This window comes from Dermacentor silvarum, chromosome 8 (assembly GCF_013339745.2).
Source record: "Dermacentor silvarum isolate Dsil-2018 chromosome 8, BIME_Dsil_1.4, whole genome shotgun sequence".
In the NCBI taxonomy this organism is placed as follows: Eukaryota; Metazoa; Arthropoda; class Arachnida; order Ixodida; family Ixodidae; genus Dermacentor; species Dermacentor silvarum.
In genome coordinates this window covers 9,196,600-9,218,217 of record NC_051161.1, presented here as the reverse complement: position 1 = coordinate 9,218,217, position 21,618 = coordinate 9,196,600, and the positions used below count along the sequence as shown (strand labels likewise).

At 45.2% G+C, this 21,618-nt stretch overlaps 1 protein-coding gene across 1 annotated transcript in view; it reads left to right on the top strand.

Moving 5' to 3' along the window:
* LOC119461936 (uncharacterized) overlaps window positions 1–21,618 on the top strand; it is a 189,516-nt gene that overhangs the window by 75,327 nt on the left and 92,571 nt on the right. The window lies entirely within an intron of this gene.

Below are 21,618 nucleotides of genomic sequence, written 5' to 3'. Positions count from 1 at the left end.
ATTTCCAGGGCCGCACATCGCATTCTGAATGGAGCGCACCAGCTGCCAACATACATACAAATCGTGTGGACTCCGGGGCATGAGTCCTTACGCGGCAATCAGCAGGCCCACGCCTACGCCCGAGCGCATGCACACCGGGAGCCGCGAGATGGCCGCGCCGAGCAGTTCTAACCAGAGCCCATACCATTAACCTACACGCACATCCTACAACACTGTCGCCTTTCACGAAGAACACTACCCCCACCGCATAATGGTATGACGCGAGAGGACGCAGTAATATTGCGAAAACTCCAAACAAAAACATATCCACATTTGAGTCTTTACCACGCCATCAACCCTGCGCTATATTCCTATAAATGTCCACACTGCGATAAATGTGCAACGCTTTACCACATGGTATGGGCTTGCGCAAACACACCACAGCTCACACCCCTAACACACCCCACCACACGGCAATGGGAGGCAGCGCTGTCCAGCTCCGACTCGACGGACCAGCTCAACCTGGTCAACCGAGCGAGAAGGGCAGCTAAGGCCGCTAGACTCCTGGACTGAGTGGACCACCCACTGCAGAGCGGAGGAGCTACCTACGCTCACCTGCTCTTTTGATTAAAGTTTATTCTCTCTCTCTCTCTCTCTCTCTCTCTCTCTCTCTCTCTCTCTCTCTCACCAAATCTCGCAAAAATGGTTATTTTAAATCTCACGCGTGAGATACCCACGAAGTTTTCCACCACTATAGGCGCCACGCTGACATGGGTATGACAATGAGTCCACACTAAAGGCAATGCACACTGTAATCATTGTGCTTTCTCGAATAGCATAAATGGCAAAGGATACGGACTAAGGGCTATGGTACTGTACAGAAAATAACGAACAAGTTTTTATTATAGAATATTATGGCACACTACAATATGTTAGGAAAAAGTAATATAAAATCTTCGTAAGGTAAATATTTGTGAGGATGCCTGGCTCACCGGATAAATCCCATAGCGGCTACGTGGCTGTAACGAAGATGGCTTACACCGAGGGTGTGATTGTGTGTCCTGGCGTAGGCGCGTTGTTGCAGCAGAATGTGCATGTAGCCTCTAGACCATTCCCAAACGACATGTTTCCGTGTAGGGGGAGTACACCCGTATCCCATGTTCGGCATGTTATTGCCATGGTATCCGTGTCCGGCTGCTGCGTGTTACCACAGCGACTGGCACGTGCTCGCTAATTGGCCAGTGCATTCTAAATGAAATTCCGGCTTTCGCCTTATAAATTCAGAGCATAGCGTCGTCAACATGTGAGGGAATCGTAATAGCATGACGAAGAAAAAAAATGTTAACGTAGAAAAAGTTGCGTGTTAAGTGTGAGTCGCGCATTGGCGTGCTTCGGATCGGGGACAGCTTTTGACAAATGTGCCGCGCCCGCTCGTTTATTTCATTGCAGTCCCCTCGACGTTTCAGCACGTAGCGCAACCGAAACAAAGGGTTGGTGATAAGTATACTGCACAGTAAAATGCTTCTCACAGGGCTGCCCTTGCCAGCTTCCATGTGTTTTGCAGAGGGAACAAAGGGGGTAGACGTCATCGCCAACCACGTCGTGACAGAGACGGAAGACTCTTGCAGGGCAAATGTAATTGTCCTACTATTTCTGGCCCAGATGTTCAACCGCTTTCGTTCCAAGCAGAATTCATTAAATCCGAGCGCCAGCAGTGGGGAGGTGGAATGTAAGAGCGCACCTGATCGAAGCGGTCTGTCTGCAAATCATAAAAGGAGAGGAGGGGGCTTGTAGTAGGTGGTTGCGAGGTTGATATTTTTTAGAGGGTGAGGGGGTTCCCAATACCTTGCTGTGTACATCGGGACTGTCTGGATCAATGCGGAATACGTTATCTATTCTACTAGAGAAGACGAGCCACGAGCGAATGGCGTTGCCAGCTGGTCTTAATACAAAGTTGCATCCAAGTAAAATTTTGATTGGCTCCGGAAGTTTGACAAGAATCGTCATATTCACCACGACATGGTCCTGTCCACAACGCAGGTGAAAATTTTGTCCTTTAACTTAATACGTAAATACCTCAATGCGTAGAAATAATGCTAGTTTTGGAACCATTTTGTACGACTCGATCGTTCAGAGCGAAATTATAATTGCAGACATCAGTAATCCGATCCAGGGCTAATGGTGGGCGGTGGTATCAACATGACCACGAGCAGAGCTTTCGAAAGACAGCATCCACTGTAGGCCGTCTAGTAGGCGTTAAAGTACGCCGACTTCGTGAGACCACAAGGGTGTGCTGCTGCAGCAAGCAGTACGCTAAGCCCCGCGTTTTCATTTACGTACAGCCCCTCGTGACGTAACGCTTTTCCCTGCGCATGAGTATTCACCCGCTCCCCTCTCCCGGAGTGAAGCATGTTGCGTCACCTGTCGCGGTGTGCTCGTACTTTCCGGTCCTGTTAACTGCAATACTTGTTACCATTGCATGACACATGATACGTGTGCTAGTTGCGGAACATTTACATGGTACGTGCATAGTACGTGTACATGGTACGCGTACATGGTACAACAAAACAACACGTGCATGGTACGTGTTGTGGCCACTGCCAACGCTGCTGGATAAAATTTATGCATCTGTATATAACGGGCCATCGTCGATGAAAACAGCTGCAGGGTTCAGTGTCGTATACTATGAAGCACTGCTGCCGTCTGCCAGCCTGCTAGTCAGAGCAGTAACTCGTCACTTCCCAAATCAGTGGGTGGCACCAATGGCCTGTGTGAATACCGTTGACAGCCGCGAAAAGAGGTTCTATCCGAAATATGACCGCATTACAATTACACTTTTATATTAGGGCACCCGTGCTCCGCAGAATAACGCGGTCTTTCTTCATTGACGCCTCATGCTCCTGTCGTTAGTTTTGGCTTTGTTGTAATGCAGATGTGACATCACCAGAGTACGCTTTAAAGGGTCGATATAGGCACGCATTAAAAATTCGAACGATGCACCGAGTCAGTGTTGTTCAAACGTTATATACGTACTTTTTTATTGTACCAGCAATTACAGGCACTCCAGGTGCATTTTCGCTGTTTCCGGGCTGTCCCAAAAAAAGTGCAAGTCCTAGTCCTGGTAGTTGTGGGAGAGCGCTGGTCTCCTCTTCTCTCCCGGCCGTGGCAGCCCGCGCGGCCGAGCACACACGGGCCCACGTGCCGTATGCCGGAGGTCATCTGCTGAGGGTGACAAGGTGAAGGGCAAGCCGAGATGGCTGGTGGCTTCATGCGCTCTGTCTTTCCGCGCAGAGAGTGTTGGAGGTCGCGTAATTTGAGTCATGGACACGCTGCACATTTGAAATGGTGAAGCGAGGGCCATCACGAAACGTTCGCCTTGGGAACGAGGTGCGAAATTGCTCGCTGCCGGCGCTCCTTATCCCTCTAGCTTTGTAACAGCCACAGCGTGCGGTCATCGAGTGCTATCTGCTCATGAATGTCTTTTGGCGCGTGATACCACTCCTGTAAAGTTAGCGAATATTTTCCTGCAATTTATATGGCCTAAAGAACTGCGATCCTTACTATCAGTGTTTTTCCTCTCGGGTTAAACTTTATTTTTAGCGCACATTTTTTGACTGAGATGTCTGTGTGCATGACAGTTTTATCAGCGGGAGACGTGATTTCTAGTATCATCCTTCAGTGTTTCCTTCACTTAGTACCTACGTCAGAACCCATTTGAGTGGCTTTTGAGTGTTGTTTTTTTCACTGGGTCATTGTCATTTTAGGCGGCTGTTTTATGACCTACATGACACGCATGTCATGACCTATCTTTTATGTCAGTCATGCTATGCCAATGTTGGTACCTACCAAGTTAACGAAACGACCATGAGAGCACCAAGACGTAGGCAGCTATTTCATGACCTACATGACAAACATGTCATGATATTCATGTCATGACCTATCATTTATGTTCGTAATACACTCTTGTCATAGTATGCCATTTTTGGTAAATACCAAGTTAACGATACGACCATGAGATCACCAAGACGTAGGCGGCTAGATAGATAGATAGATAGATAGATAGATAGATAGATAGATAGATAGATAGATAGATAGATAGATAGATAGATAGATAGATAGATAGATAGATAGATAGATAGATAGATAGATAGATAGATAGATAGATAGATAGATAGATAGATAGATAGATAGATAGATAGATAGATAGATAGATAGATAGATAGATAGATAGATAGATAGATAGATAGATAGATAGATAGATAGATAGATAGATAGATAGATAGATAGATAGATAGATAGATAGATAGATAGATAGATAGATAGATAGATAGATAGATAGATAGATAGATAGATAGATAGATAGATAGATAGATAGATAGATAGATAGATAGATAGATAGATAGATAGATAGATAGATAGATAGATAGATACTGTCAAAGAGGCAAATGTTCGCCAAGAAATGCTTCGCATTTAATATGCAGAATAGGAAGGGGAGGGTTAAGGACCATCCTCAGTTCGGCCAATCTTCAACAAATCATGCCTACGGGATTGCTGAAAAGGCTAAAAAATACAAACCCGAGAGTCGTCGCTGGAAAAATCACAAGATCTCAGAAGCAGCTGCCCTGATCGAGTTGGAGTTCTTCTGTGTGGGTTTCGAGTGCAGAATCGGGCATGAGACGCGTTGCCTGTGCCATCGAGGTGTGACGCCCCCAATGCCACTGGCGACGCGGATCATCCCGTCAGCGTTGTGAGACGCCTGCTGGTAGCTGCCAGGGCTGCAGTTTCATTGCGTGCTGGGTTACACCCATACATCGCACCCGCGTCAAACGCCACTCGACGAGTCCAAGCGCAACGCTGTTGTCAATGTTTAGCCCTCGGGCGAAACTGCCAATTTTTATTTCTTCTTCGGCATTTGCAGAACTGTGCAGCGGGAACATGTTGCTCCTGGACATGCCTTCAATCAGCAGTTTTACTTGGGCGTACTGTAAAGAAGAATACAGTAAAAGAAATAAGCGTGGAACGTTACTACTCCTGTACTCACCGTCTACAACAGACAATGAGTTAGGAGGTGAACAAATGAAGTGCAAAAGCAAGAAAATAAAAAAGAGAAAAAAATGTGTAAAATAAGGACGTTTCAAGCATTACAAAGTAAAGGAATAAACACTTGTCTTTGCATGCCGGCTCGGCACGCGGTGTAGAGGGCGAGCAGCATGCTGAACTCCACAAAGCGTGGCGCGGATACTTAAAGCATAAAAGTGATAGGATGCGGTAGTTGGCCCCATCAAAAAACATATCACTCGAACAGGAGTTACATCGCAAAGGGCAGTAAGGAGACGGAAATGTTTTAGACAGAGGTGCATTCACCGTCTAAAGATGGTAATACCGAGAGAGCGCCGGTATTACGATCTGTGCTTGCATGTGGGAGCAGATTCTTTTTAATCTGTCTTCTTGTAAACACGTGGGTGACAGCTTTTAAAGTGCAGATATTGTTATCTATTCGTAGGTTTTCTGTATACGCTAGTGACCAACCAACCATCCTCTAGCCTAATGTGCACATCGAGAAAATTTATTTCTGTACGAGAATAGGAGTGTGTAAGTGAAATGTTCGAATATGCTTGGTTGAAAGCGACTATGAGTTTGACAAGTTGTTTCCAGATTCAGTCCAAATAGTAAAACCCATAGTGCAGGAGCGGCAGATGTCTACCACCAGGAACGTTTCATGGATGTTATTCTCACACATAGCTTTTTATTGAAAAATGAATAACAAGCGGTTTGTAATCAATGCCAATTATCTCTAACTATGAATCACATTTTAATTGTATGTCCAGCGTTGGATGAAAAAAGACAAAAATATTTTTATCAACTTTACAAAACACTAACACCACTTCATCCCTCCCTGAGCCTAGCTGAAAACGCACTTGTATATCTAGACGATGTTTTTAAGTTTATAGATGAAACAGGTTTCTTAAACAAACTTTAAAGTAATGATCTTTGGTGCATGAAGCACTTTCATCAAATTATATATTTTTTCATCTTGTGCATGGTGCATCATAGCCTTAGTTGATTTTGCGCCATAAAACCTTACATAACTAACTATCCAGATTCAGTCTAAGACATAAAGCGCTTGTAGAAGAACGGCTTGATGTCATATTCTAAAGGAAACTGGACTCTATATCGTGCATGAATAAGCTAGCTTAGTTCGGTGCCATTCGTGTACCCATTGCTGTGTCACTTATTTGAAAGTAGTGCTGATTTTTAAATTCGAAGCTATTTCGTTCCAGAATATGTTATGATAAAATTTTGATTGCTTCTTGGCTCAAATATGCTGTAGGGTTATGATTGCTTTAGGATTATTGAAGGGCTTTATACTATGATAATGCATATATTCGTCTAAAGTGAATTAACGTCCAATGTGACAAGAAAGGCTCCATCTGTAAGCTCCATGTTAGATATTTTCCGAAGGAAATGGTTTGTGTAGCGGAAGTAGGATTCATGTGTAGGCGGTATGTTTCTAATTAGAGAGTCAATGTAACTGGATATTGGTTCGGACAGTATTCCTGTTACTGATATGGGAGGTCGGCCAGGCTTCCTCTCCTTATGTATTTTGGGAAACATGCAGAAATGTCCTGGCATCGAATGTACCGCAATGAGTGAGTTCCGAAGGGTCAGGTCGATTGCGCCCTCCTGTGTGCGCTCTTGCAAGGCCTCTTCGTGTTGCTTTTCGGGTCCAAATGAAGGCGTTTGTAAAATCATTCGTTGTTTTTTGCCAGTTTCTTTCCTCAGTTTAGTCCGACTTATTTAAAACTACAATAGCCCCTCGTTTATTTGCGGCGTATTAAATACGTCTTCGCGTTTGCTCAATGCTAAAATTGATTCGCTTTCGTTCTTTGAAAGATTAAGCATGCTTGGTTTGTGAGCCTTATACGCAAGTATTGTGTCGTTTTGGACTGCATTTATACACAGATCAAAGTGTCTGTCCTTGTAGACGTCTGGTGTTCGTTGTTCTCATTCATTTTCTCATTCGGCCACCGTATTTTGCCGCCGGAGATGGCTCGAATTGTGAACATTGGCAAGCAGCTAGCGCCACTTCTCGGTGCAGAGAGCAAACGCTGTTCTCGGCAAGGCGGCTTCCGAGATTGTCAACTCGGCGCACGGTCAAGCACCCTCGACACTCCTTTCTCTCGTTTCCAGAAGTAACCGGTCTCCATAGGTGCGTAGGTGCATGCGTGGAGTGTCATGCCATAAATTTGTTTATTACAAAAATCGCCCATTTCAGCGCCTTACACTTGTAGTGGACAGTGTGCTTCGCGTCCGAAGAAGACGAAGAAGAAGCTCGACATCATGGCCGCAACATCAGCTTAGTTGCCCCGACGAATAAATGTTTATTTGTTCCGAGTCTTCCGTTCCCACACACTTGTCAGAAATTGGTATACTCTCGTGGGTGATTTAACTTTTACGCCAAATATCTTATGACAACTTGCTGCTTTACCTAATAAAGAGCGAAACAATTCATCTAATCTAGGCACCCACCGGAAAAATCACTTGGGTTGCCTTTCGATATATGTATATATGTATATGTTTTAACTAATAAACGTCTTCTCTCTCTCTCTCTCTCTCTCTTATTCGGAGCATCATGCTGAAAAAAAACGCAAAGTGGCGGTTCTTTGTGGGAAAAATAGCCGAGTCACACGTGTCGAACGAAGTTATCAGCTTTTTTGTAAGGTTATACACCCCCTCGGTGCAGATACAAAACATGGCCTTCCGTTTGTGTCAAGCGTTACAGAGGTGGCTCACAAGATTACGTAGGCCAGACTGGCTGATGATTCAACATCCGGTTTGCGAGAGCCATGCTTCTCAAATTTTTAAAACGTGCTCTGTTTTCTAATCTGGCACTGCGTTGCTGACAAAGCGGCTGCAAGCCTGATAGAAGGCACGCGAATTCTTTTTCGCTACAGAAGCCAGGTGTCAGAGAATAAATAAAGATTCCTGTATTCGAGGCAGGGCGCCACGTCCGTAAACCACCCTTCTGCGCACTTGCTAGAAAACTGTAAGATAAACCTAAACATTACATAAAAAAGTTTGCAAAGCGGATAGAGTGGGGGGAGTGGATGGTGACAAGAACTGTTTGTTATCACGCTAGTGTTTACATTAACCATTGTTAGTTTTACCTAAAATGTGCGCCTGCACTGTTGCTATGCTATGGTTTCATTTTGCTTGTTTTTCTTTCGTTTTCTCGGTTTCCTGTGTAGTTATTTTTTTCCTTATGTAACATCCATGGGGATAAGACGTATATGTTACTTGGGTGCCTCTGAATAAACCATGGTTTGAAGTCAGTCCTTATTACATTTATTTCTTTACTGAGTCCACGAGTCTTTATTTTTTTTATTGCGATTTATTTGCGCTGTTTATCCCCCTCCGTGCAACATTACCAACGCGCCCAACTTGTGGCACTTGTCAGTGCCTTGCTTGGAAATACTTGCAAATGTTACTGCAGGCAAAATAACAGCGTGAAGAACTGAAGCGAAGGGCCTACGACAAGATCCTTATCAACGAGAGATAATTTCACAATTTACCCTCGTACACTTTTCCATGGGACAGTTGGCTTCAGGACATTGTGATTCATGGAAAATAAAGTTCTTTGTTGTATGTTCGAGACTAATTTACGCCATTTTAGTTCAAGATAATCACTTGTAATTCCTGTGCTTGTGCTATAATATCATACTAGGCTTAATGTCTTTTATATTTCAATATATCCACGACATGTTTTAAAGTCTGCAATGTTATGTCGCTAAATTGCAATGTGCGATTTACGAAGAAGAAGCCTTACCATAATTCGAGTGTGACCGTGCGAATTTGAGTTCACAGATCTGTGCGCTCATACATCTCAGAATACTTTTTCTACTAGGCGTGTGGGAACATCCGGAATTTCCAATATGAATCAAATAGTCCTTGCTGTTCTACTAGCACTCGATTCGAGAATTCACTATTTGAAGTTCTCTAATATTCGCTTGGTTCGAATTCTATAAGAAACGGCAACAGCTATTGCAGTCTACAGGGAGAATTAAGACCGGTGCACATGGAGCCTCGTCTGAATGTTTCTGGTTCAGCAGGACCGCAGTTGTTGCGCAGACGATCGAGTTCCTGAACAAACGCATGGAGGAGCTCACCTATGCACGATAGTTACTAACCGTTGCGTAAGCATATTTGCTCTTAGGCAGTCTATGAATTCGCTGTCTTGATTTAGACAAACGAATTTAATATTTGACCAATCTCACCCTCTTTGTATTCCTTCAAAACAATGCGCGGCGCTTTAGCATTGCCCTTTGCCCTCTTTCAAAGAGCACTACACTCTACTACGTGCATTTGGGACTGGTCCTGTTCTTCTTTTTTTTCGTTACTTTAACTGTCATCGTGCACCAGATGTGATCGTACTGTATCATGGCGTACATGTGTGAAATAATGTAAAAGAAGCTTTTAGTTGTCGAACATACTACACGATCAATTTTTTTAGAACTTGGAATATGGAATATTCCACGGTCGTTTTTATCGAATACACTTAATCCCTTCAATTCCATAATCCAGCTGTACGAACAACCCTATAAATTTCTACGGGTTTGCCCGTACTCGGTATAGACGACAATACAAGAAAAAAAGGCGAAAGCTTGCACTAGGCCGTGCAAAGCTCAAGACACACCGAAGCTGGCCGATTGATTGCGTATTTTGGTTGTAATTAGGTTATCTATCTCGCTTTCTTTCTATCTTTCTTTCTCTCTCTTTCTCTTTCTTACTGTATGTCTTTCTCACTCTCTCTCCTCCTTTCTCTTTCTTTCTTTCTCTCTCTCTTTTTCTCTCTCGCTCTCATTTTCTCTTTCTCTCTCCCAAAGGGAGTTGTGTTGCAATCGTAAGTACAATGGAACCATGGTTCCCATAACTGCAGGTTCTGCAAGCGTTTTTCATGTATGTATAAATGTAATGCGACTAATTTTCGCATATACCTACTAATAATTCCATGCAATAAAGAAAAAAAGTGGGTGTTTATCGCTGTGGGTTATGACGCTCGCCGTCGGATAGTGGGTACCCGAGTTCGAATCCTTCATGGCCAAGAACGTACATTTTGTTTTATGTATTTACTTCTCTCGGGTGGTGAGCGAGGACGCGCCAGGATGACGTCACGGCGCATGCGCCGTAGTGCGCAGCTGGCGGGCGCTCGGAGGAGCCGTGTCTGTGTGGCGTCGCCTGGTTGCCAGGGCTACGGCGCGGCAGTCTTGCGCCACACGCATAAATTACGGCTGGCTTAAACTGCAGAAGAAGACGACGACGCTCGAGCCAATGCTGATGATGATAATTTCGTAGTACATGCACAAATTACGGCTGGCTTAAACTGCGGAAGAAAAACGACGACGCTCGAGTCAATGTTGATGATGATAATTTCGGGGCACACGCACAAATTACGGCTGGCTTAAATAGCTTCGCTGTTAAAAATGTGGGATGCAGTGAGCGCAGAAGTGGATGCGTCGATGCGCCGCACCATGTGCCGCACACTCTTGCGACGACACTGCCTAAAATGGTCGTCTATATGTGTATGGCTGTTGCAGCAGTACAACATTCAACTTCATTGATATCCATTTAAAAAGCATTGGATTATGTCTGCCACATGCCAGGGAACCCGGTTCTTCCCCCTACTGGCAAAACTTGCGCATGCACCCCGCGGACAAGAAGCTGTGCAGCAGGTCGCCATAGGGCAAGATATAGTTTACTGTGCCGAACCGGTTCGTAAACGATTATAAACTTTTATTTCTCCCAACCTGAACTGATCAGGAAAGAAAGAGGTACGCCCATATCCCCAGTCTGAACGAAACCTGCATTTTGGGGGGGGTTGGGGGGGGGGGGGGGGATTCGCAGCCCTGCTTTACAAATTTGTGGACAGATTGCTAATTCATTAAGCTATAGTGTGTTAAGACTTAGTAAATGTTGTTTTTACTTGCGTTCAAGTTCTAAGATAGACAGCATAGTTAAAACCATACTAAAATCGGTATTGTATGCAATTCCTTTTGATAATGGTAATAGTGCGCTACACATATAGACGCCATATAGTGCCACACACATATAGACGGTCATTTATTTACAATGAATAGTCATGTTTGAATACTTGCTTATGCAGTACTTTTAGTTGCTTTTTACAGAAACTGTCGTTTTAGGTTACAAATATAGACAAAACAAAATCTGTACTACATATGCTCCTGCACGTCACTTGCGACTACGCGACCGTTTTGTATCACCACGGGTACGCACAAGATATGGGGAACGTGTTAGACTCTTTTACTCCCGCCATTAGCTATGAACAAATTCAGTGTGAACCTATTTGCAATGAATAGTCATAACGAAATTAGGACAGCTCCAACGACCTTACGAGTGACTTGATTTGCGTCTTTCTCCTCTCTCCTTCTATTTGTAACAAGAATGATAATTTGCACTTGCCCTTTCTGTTTAATTTCTATCCGGTTCGACGTGCCTAAATGCCGGTCTCCGCCCTTCAAGCCTCTGTTTGGCTTTGACCGTCTTGTGCTATGTAAGATGTTTGTATGGCAATAAAATGTAATTAGTATTGTTAAACGGTCACAAAGGGCACAATCGTCACTTTGTCAGGAGCAGCAGGCACACGTGAAGAAAAAAAAGAAAGTTCATCTTTATCCTTAAAAATTATGCAGACACAACGAACATCTTGGAATGTAAGTGAGTCGAAGCTTTCGTGAAGCAGCTAATCAAATGCTATACGTTTGCCTATTTCATTCCTACGTCTTTGGCGTAAAGGAAACTGGAGCGCGCAGAAGTGCTCTGGCGCACCTGTTCTACGCAATGTCACACACGCAGTGATCATGTGAAAGAGTTAGTTGACGTTGGCACAATTGAAGTATGCGGGCTATTGTGGCCTGATTATTGTAGACGACTGTGGTAAAACCTCAAATTGAAAATTCATTTGCAAATATCATCACTAGAACAGGTGTAAGAATGGACCTAAAAGTTTTGTAATATTCATCTGAAGTGTCATCAAGACCGGGTGTTTTGGCAGAATGTAAAAGATTAATGGCGACCTCTATCTCCCGTTCAGTAAATTGACCACTTGAGACTGAACAGTCTTCGTCAGTTAAAGGAGTTATGACAGACACAAGGTACCGCAGAAGCTTGGTATTCTGGTCCCCAGAAATATCACTGAAAAACACTGAATTGAAATCTTGAAACTGAGGCATAATGTCCCCTTGTGCTGGTTGCCAATGCCATTTTTGACCAGTGAGAGTTAGGGTTGGTGCATTTGTATGTGCGACAGTTAATCTCGTGGTTTCACTTTTTGGGGGGATAGCTCTCATCCGATATTACGAGCCTTCTTGCAGGTTAACCTGGTTCATGTCCTGCCAGAATTTGTGGTGTCTTCGAATTTATTTCTAGACCTTGTTTATGGGGATTCGTGCGTGAGGTTTATTTTTCAGTTGTTTTCCAGACTGTTCGTCTCTTTAAAGATTACTTGTTCACTGTGTTGCGATAAATTTTTGAACAAAAATGTATTATCGATGTTGTTACCCCGCCCTCTTATGGCTCAATATACATCCTATTACCATGACGGGGTTTGCTTGCAAAAGTGCGCGAAATGTCAGTTCCCCTTCCACAAAAGTTTTCCTTTATAAATTACATTGAAACCCTGCCAGTTAAACATGGCTTCAAAAAAAATTGGCAGAGACATTTAATACTGGTTACATGTAGGCATGCGAAATCATTATACCGTTTGTAGACCTGAGAACGCCATGAGCACGCTCGTGATCACGTCATGAACGCACGCACGGGGCCTACTTTTAGTAAGCCAGATTCGTGGAGCCGCCGTGGCGTCGGGCCGTTCTTCCATGCCACTGTTTCACTTTTGCCGCGAGAGTGTCACTTCGAATCGTATTCTGTCCGTTCTGTAGGTTGGCAGTATCAAAGCACACACCGAGGTAGCTATTGATTTCAGACGTCCACTTCATATCTAGAAAGGTGGTTGGTTTTGAATCTCATACACCTAGCCATGCACCCGCGCACTTTTCACAATTCACTTTAGCACCACTTTACAGAAGTCCATGACATGCTGCATTCCTTGGCGGACTTCTCCTTAGAGGCACACATAAGCGTAAGGTCGTCGGCATAGGCGAGGACTTTCAGAGAGGTATCTGCAAAACTGAAGCCTGTTATGAATTGTTCGGCACAGGGGTTCCAAGTACAGAGCGAAAAGAGCTGGTGACATAGGACATCCTTGCCTAACGGACCTGTTGGTATTGTTGGTGTTGTTTGTCCGTTGATCACTAGTCGCGTCGATACTTGTCGGTAGCGCATACTTATGTATTTAAGAAGGCGGTTCCCAATGTTGCGGGCCTTAAGCAAGGTGAAGAGAAAGTCATGTGCTACTCTGTCAAAAGCCTTGCTCAGATCAACTTGCAAAACCGCTACCCTGGATCCATCCACGGAAGTGGCTTCGCTCATTATTCGCATGACATGCAGATTGTCACTGATGCGACGTCCTTTGATGCCGTATGATTGATGGTTCCCGATGACATTTCCGAGGGCAAAGTCAAGACGTCTAGCTATAATTTTAGCTAGAATTTTGTAATCAGTCGTTAAAAGACTAATAGGGCGGAAATCGCTTACTGTCGGCACTCGCCTTTGCTTCTTCGGCAGTAGAACAGTAAGACCTCGTCGCATAGATGGTGGCAGCAATCCTCGTTTCGCAATATCATCGTACACTTCGCGTAGTATGGGCACTAATTCCGATGAAAATTTCTTGTAAAAATCAGTGCTGACACCATCAACTCCCGGCGATTTCCTTGGTTTTAATTTACGAATGGCCCATTCTATTTCACTCTCTGATATGCACTCATCCGTTTGCTCTTTTGTCTCGTCATTTATGCAATTTAATGTTGAGGCATATTTTCGCAATAGTTCACGGTCACATGTGTTACTTCCATATTCGAAGAGGTCCTTGTATGCTTCAGTAAAAGCCGCCTCGATGTCGTTTTGTGATGTGAGAATGCTGTCGCCGCTTTGTAGTGCTTCTATTCTGTTTTTCCTGCCCCGCTGTCTTTCTTTCGTCTTGAAAATTTTTAGCGGTTCCTCATCTCTTAGCTGCGATTCCGTCCGAGACCGGATCATAGCACCTTTGTACTCCTTCTCCAGGATTTATAGCAGCTGTCCTTTGCACTCTTTGATATCTTCTGTAAAGGTACCCTGGTGACAGTTTTCGGCTTCAATTAGATTTTCCAGAGTTCGCATCAAGCTCAGCTTTTCGCTCTTCTTGACAGCTGCTTTTTCTTGACCTTTTGTAAGTAGAAACATCTTACATTCTTCTTTTAAGTCTTCCCACAATATGGCATCTACGTGTCCTCCATTCGTTTCTTCCTTGATTAGATTCATAATGCTGTCGCATATCTCTTTGTCATCCAGCAAACTCTCATTCAGCTTCTACAACTGCCATTCCTTGCGCCTCCTTGTTGTTCTTTCCTTTTCTTCGAATATGGCTGTGACAAATGCATGATCTGAGAATGCTAGGGGCTCCACCTTATAACGCACGTTGTACGCTGAGAGATCGCTCGACACGTAAAGCCGATCAAGCCTTGAGTGACAGTCGCCTTGCCAATGTGTAAAGCCGTCATTATTTCCTGGCGCAAGTTCGGTTACATCCTGCAAGTCATAGTCGCGCAAAAGCTTTCGGAGCTCTGGTAGGCTAGTATATCCGGAAGTTGCTTTTTCGAACAATCGGAGGCACGTAAAACACAGTTGAAGTCTCCGGCAAGTATGGTACGGCACGGTGAATCAAGATACTGCCTCAGGCCTGAAAAGAATTCTTTTCGCAGCGATGCGTCATTCGGAGCATGAATCGAAATGAGCTTGTATAGTTCATTCCGGTACACCAAATCCACACTGCATATACGACCGTTTCGGTCCTTGTCCCAATCGGGGTATACTAGTACCGCTGATTGTTTCTTTACCAAAATGGCCGTCCCTCCACTGTATCCACAGGCAGGTGAAAAATGAAACGAGTAATGGTTGCGAACGAAGTGGTTCATCTCTTCCAAATGCATACTAGATGAAAGTTTAGTCTCCTGAATAAATGCAATGTCAATGTTTTCTTGTAAGAGTAGATTTGGAAACCACTGCTTCCTCCTGCGTGCGACCAAGCTCACGCAGTTAAAGGTTGCTAGCTTTAAGTAAGCCATATTGAAAAAAAAAACTATCGTTGCTCCGGCCGATCAACATACCTTTGAGGCGTGATATTCACAGGTCACAAGGTACGCTTGTGACGTTTCTTCACGGACGGTTTCAGAGGAGCCGCGTTAACACGGTTCCTCTTCATCGCCGCGTTAGATCTTGCTTTTGGCACCGTGCTGCTCATCTCTGCGGTCCTCCCTGACGTGCCTTGATCTTCGTCCGAACAAAGCGCAGGCATCCTCTCAGCCATAGTGCTTGCGTCCTCTGGCTCTGACTCCATGGATAGGTACGCCTCCGGCGTCCCCGCGTCCGTCGAAAGGTCCGTGGCTTCAGACGCTGCTGGCGTCTTGGGTGTTCTGCTCCCAGGTCCACCGAGTCTGTATCCATCGGAGGGACCACGTCTTCAGACGCCACTGGCGTCCCCGGGCGTTCTGCTTCTGCTTCTGGGTGGATCACTTCAGCCGCCGAGGCCGAAACCACTGGCACTGAAGGGCACGGAGCTTCAAACACTCCGCTGCACTCTGGTTCCGGCTCCCCCGAAGTTTTATCTGTTATTAGAGACACAGCAGGCGAAACTGCTGCCGCATCCTTCACTGGAGAATCGACGTTCTCAGTTCCTTTTTTCGTGGCTTGTGTTTCAGGTCCAGGCACCCACGAGGAAAGGTTAATGTTACGAGGCTGCAATGTTTCTACAGCTTCCTTTTCGTCCATGAGCGCCTCTGTATCGTCGTTGTCGCCATCTTCCCGTGTCATATTCGCGTATGTTTGCCTGCAGTTGTCGGCTTCATGGTAAAACTTGCGGCATTCAGAACACCGCGGAATACGACAATCCTTTCTTATATGGCCCGATCTCTTGCATCTTAGACACAGCAGTGGTCTTCCAGGCACAATTACAAGAGTATTGCTGCCCTGTATACGAATCTGACGCGGGAGCATTTCGACAGTAAATCCGTGCTTTAGTTTCAAAATCACCGACCTTGATGAGGTTTGGGCTCCCTTGAATTTCCCGGTCAGCCACGTCTCCCCCTGCTCACTTCCTCCATTTTTCCAAACGGTTCCAGTGCTTTTCGTATGGCATCGTCGATGATATGGTAAGGAAGCCAATGAAGCTTGACTCTCACCTGACTGTCGTTGGGATCGATGACAAGGCATCTTTTACCTTTGATGCGCAGTTCCCTTGCTTCTACGAGCACTTGCTTCGCGGCCATTGAATGTGTCGTCAATGCCCAGACATGATTCATCTGGTAGGCACCTATCGACACCACATCCTTGACTACTTGTAGTCGCTCACATTCTTCCTCGAAGTCGTTGATTCGATATGGCCTGGCAGACACATCACAATGCAGAAAAACAGTGTTCAATGACATATTTCCAGTTGGCAGTTGAGGCAGAATAACCTTGTAGTCTTCAGCAGAAACAGTAGAACCGCGTCCTGTGGCCGCTGACACCGCTCGGAGAGAGCACATGATCCCAGCGTCCGACGCGCGCGAGAGCCGACGAACAGAGCCCTTGTGTGCAATACTGTGTTCTTTCCAGCTGTGTGGTACTCAGCGCAGGTGATGCCCTGTTTGCCGGCGCACGTGAATCGTGTGCATAGATTCTGCGCAACATTTATATGGGAGTCACGTTTTGAGCGCATGAGACGCAGTAATTTATTTTTAAGTAAGGCGAAAGGAGGCCTAGAGCTTGTAAACGTAGAGGTAAAACTAAAAGTTCGCAGGTACCTTTTTTTCAAAAACCAAACTAATCATATTATACGTCATTCTTTCAAACAACTAGGTGGTGGGTACTTGGGTGAGTGGATTGATGGTGCCCAAGGAGTCCCACGTGTGCACACCCTAAAATTCTACAGGGAGGTGGAGAAGGCAGCTCGATTCTTTCAGCAGCGTTTTTCTCAAGAGTACCAAAAAATGTAAATCGGAAGAGCCTGTACTGGAACACTATAGATATGCTATTCCCACCACCACTATATCGGTCTCGATATGGAAGCCAGCTGGAGTCTGACGTTTTTAAGCGTCTTCCAAAATATCCTGTAAAAACAGCGATTAAGGATTTTTTTGTTAAGTTACATGTCAAAGTTTTACCCGTCAAAACATGGTTAAGTAATAAGGGTTTTTTTTGTGCCGTGGACAACGGACTGCGCGCTCTGCCCATATCCAGAATCGTTGCAACACGGCTTTTTGTTTTGTACAAATGCAGCACACTTTTGGCATAACATACGAATTGTGTTTAATGTACACATATACCCAAATTGGGAAGACGTCAAGTTTTTGAGAGTTGAACACCATAAAAATGACAGCTGTGTGGAAACCCTGATATTGCTAGGTTTGTATGCAATTTAGAGATCACGAACTGACTACATGCTAGCTCTAGAAAACGCGAAACCGGCATGGACCCACTTTTGTGATGCTTTTACATACACAATTTCGCTGCTTGACGGCGAAGAAGAGTTTAGCAAGACATGGCAGGTGTGGCAGAAGCGCCTGCATCAAAGACTGGTCTTCATTTAGATGTGTGATTCCCTCGCTCTGTGTTTATGAAACCTGTGAAAAAAAAACGCTTCAGTGCTGGATACTTGCAATGTTGGATTAATAATAAAGTGAAAGGCAGAAAAAAAAAGCCGCCGTGGCGTCGGGCACACCATCTCACACCACTCGTCACACCGCTCGTCTCACACCACGGAGGCCCGGGTTCGATTCCCACCCAGACCGAAATGTACCAAGCTTTCTTTTAAGAGCCATTAATTTACTTTGTTTACAGGAACCTCCCTGAGAAATGTGACGTCAATCCGAGCATTTTTGCGTGTTTTTACTCCTTGTGGCGTCGGCCATCTTTGATACCATCTTTCGGTCCCGCCGACAGATTTTCGCGTATTGGGGCGTACAATACTTTCACCTTAAAATAATATTTTCGTTTCGTGAATTAACTGTCACCTTTATAACGTGCCTGAAACTATTAAACACAGCTTTATTGACTGTAAGGAAGTCATTATAATATTGGGTGTCCTCCATAAAAATTTGCAGAAAGGCTTTGATCTAAATTTTCACAGAATGCGACATCTTGTTGTAGCCTGTAATGACATACAATTCGACAAGTTTTTTACTGATAGGTCTGCAAAGCCTATGGAAAACTCGTATGCAAGACTGAAGTGCAGAAAGAATACTTTCCTCAATAATACATTTCTCTGGGATGATTGTGCACTTGAAGGATATTTACGATCAAAATGATTGTCCGCCAGATTGGGATACACTGTTGATTAGGTGCGTAGTTTTTTCAAGTATTTGTTGTGATAGAAGATGTTGCTTTGTGGGATGTTTTCTTTGTATGTACTACTCGTTGTGCTGTCATTGGCTACGACCATCTGGTGCTCATAATTTTGTAAGTAGTTCCTGTACATGCGCGATTTCATTCATTACAATAAATATCATGCAAGAAATACAAAGCGACTGTGACCTAAGGGTTAAATCATCGGACTGCTGTTCTGGAGGGTCGAGGTTGCATCCCACCTTTGGACACGTAATTCTTTTTTTTTTTTTACTTTTCTGAGAGACAGCAGCAGCACACAGCAACCACGGTCACACGGTCACAGAAGTCCGCGAGAGTTCGCGAAGAAAACTTCGCCTTAAAAAAAGAAATGCCCTATACCATGCGCCACTAAACAAAGCTCTGGACAAGGGAGGAGGAGGAGAGAAAGAGAGAAGGCAGAGATGTTAACCAGAAATGCGTCTGGTTGGATACCCTACTCTGGAGGACGGGAAAGGGGAAATAGGAAAATGATATAGAGAGAGAGAAGTGCGGCCAAACATCTAGTCAGCTAAGCTTCGTTTTGGCGCATCCACGAAGAGATGAGGAAAGCGCACGCCAGGAGCTGTAATCACCGCGTCGAAATACGGACAATGGTTCGACTTGTGTGGCGGAGAGCAAGAGGCGTCAGAATATGTCAAGAGCTGACGTCTCCTGTACACGTGGCTTTCTGCTCTCCTCAAGCACTCGCTACCAGTTTTCCAGCAAAAAAAAAAAAAAAAAAAGAAGTCAGAAACTTTCTCGTGTTGCAGTGGCTAGAACTTTTTGCACGATTTGAAAACTTATTTGAGATCAATTCATCAGTAGGTACAAACTTTCCATTGTCAGTAGCCACGTAACTGTGCTAATTGAATATATTATTTTGTGTAATTAGCTAATTGGCGAGAAAATTAGAACACGTAACCTGAGTCATGATGTCTGCCCAACCGGATAATACGGTTTCTAAGAAATCGCATTTTTATCTTTAGGGCTCTATTGTAAGAAATATTTGCACTCTTCGCAAGAACACCCGGTATAGAATCACATCACAATTTTCTCATTAACATCGCATCTCTGCTTCCGCCAAAAATATGTACGTGTTGATGCTGGTGCAGAGGTTCCAACAGTGTCCGCCTTGGCAACGAGTGCAAGCTATCATGACGACGTTGTTGTCACTTACTGCTCGGTACCAGGCACACGTGCGCTAGATAATCCCAAGGCGACGTGAGACGCGTAATTAGGAATTAGCCGTGTAGGAGCTGGGAGTCGTGGCCTCGGAGTCCGGCGTCAAACTGAGAGTCGCTCTCTAGCCTCCGCCACCGGTGTGTCTCCAAACGGGTAGTTGGCCTACGCTACCGTGGCGTCACACAAAGGCTAAGTGGGCCCACGCCGTCGTCCGAGCAGAGTTGACGAGAAGGGTTGCTTCTTTCGTGATGAGTACGAGATCGAGAGGTAGGGTAAATGGAACAGGGAGTTTATTTCCATGGAAGTGGCAAACTTATTTACAAGACATGGGGATGCACGTACTCGCCGGAGTGCACAGCACAGCATTGTTCTCGAAGCTAAACATTTCGACAGAATTACCTGTCTGGTTGGGAAAATTGATTAAGACTTAGAGATTGACTCCAACCAAATGAGGAAATTTACTAGCCCGACGTTTCGGAACCAATTCGACTCCTTCTTCAGGGGGTATTCTTCGGAGGTGGCGGTGTGCCGATTTTAAAAGGTCGAAACGTCGGGCTAGTAAATTTACTTATTTGGTTGGAGTCAATCTCTAAGTCTTACATTGTTCTCGTAGCATGAGCTACATGATGGAGTTGATGGAAGAGCAAGAGCACCTGCTACATCGCAGGGCAGATGGGAGAGCACTCGATGAGCCGCAAAAGCCCGCTTAAAAGCCCTCTGGCCAAGCTGCGGTCCCACCTTCCTCCAATCGGAGCATCGAGAGTCACCGAAGGGTCCGCCTTCAGGGCGAGGTTGCGCATAATCCACCGGCGTCCTTTGTTCCCTGAACCCCTTCGGAGAAGTGACCTCGGGCACACACTGCTCACTGCCCCGCAGAAAGGAGGGGACGCTCGTAGACAGGCACCTTCGCGCTTGACTTAATCAGGCGCGTCTGGGTTCCCGGGATGGGCCAGCCATCGACGGGTTTGTCTGGAGAACGGCCTTGGCGGCTAGCGGGTCTGTCGAGCGGCCGTGAGAAAGCGTCGTAGAAGCGGCCCTTTTCCAAGAGTTTCTTGCTCCCAGCGTCGTGGTCGGCGTCCGGGTGACAGTTAGTAACCACGTATTCTCCTAAACGTGTCTAGGCATGGTCTCGCCGCTGATCTTTTCCGTGGGACGTTTTTCAGTTTCCCGAAGCGATTCGTCACAGACAATCAGGAGATACTCAAAGTTCGCTGCCCCCGCTGGTCGCCGAACGTAACAGCCGGCATCTCTTCATGTGGCCCAAGACACGGCTTGCAACGTCAACACCTCTCGAAGCAAACATCCAAAACTGAGGGCACTTTCCCTAAACTGGACAGACAAGCGATTGCGTATGACGTATTCTTGTATGTACTCTTCATGTTGGCGTTGCTGGCATTGTCGGCATTCAATTGGAAGTTCTTAGTATTTTTCTGGAAATGGCAGCAGCGTTCGCAGCTTTGGGCATGAGGCTCGTGTTCATCGCGGGTCTACTCTTTGACGGCGCCGGTCGAACTCCGCCACTTTGGTGTAACGTCTCGTGTAGCTCCGGTAATAGATTCCCGCATAAGAAACTAGGGATTTATTTCTCTTGTCGTGCATTGTTTAACTAATTGTATTTTAACGCGACAGCGTTAAAGGCCCCGTGTCGCAAAAAATCCGGCGTCGGTGTCGGCGTCGGCATAGGCGCCCGCGGAGGGAATCATCCCCAACCACGCAGGCCCTCCAAATATATTTAGGCATGCCACACCATTCTATTATTAATGTTGTGATGTCTTGCATTCTTGGTAAAGCTATTCCTGGGAATTTTGAGAATGACAATCCACAAACAAATGTCATGAAACAAAACACCACAGCGCATGCCTTTTATGTTAAATCTTCTCAGACTGAAGTATTAAAAGTACGAAACAAAAACGCAAACCTGAAAATTATGCAATTTTTCGGTGC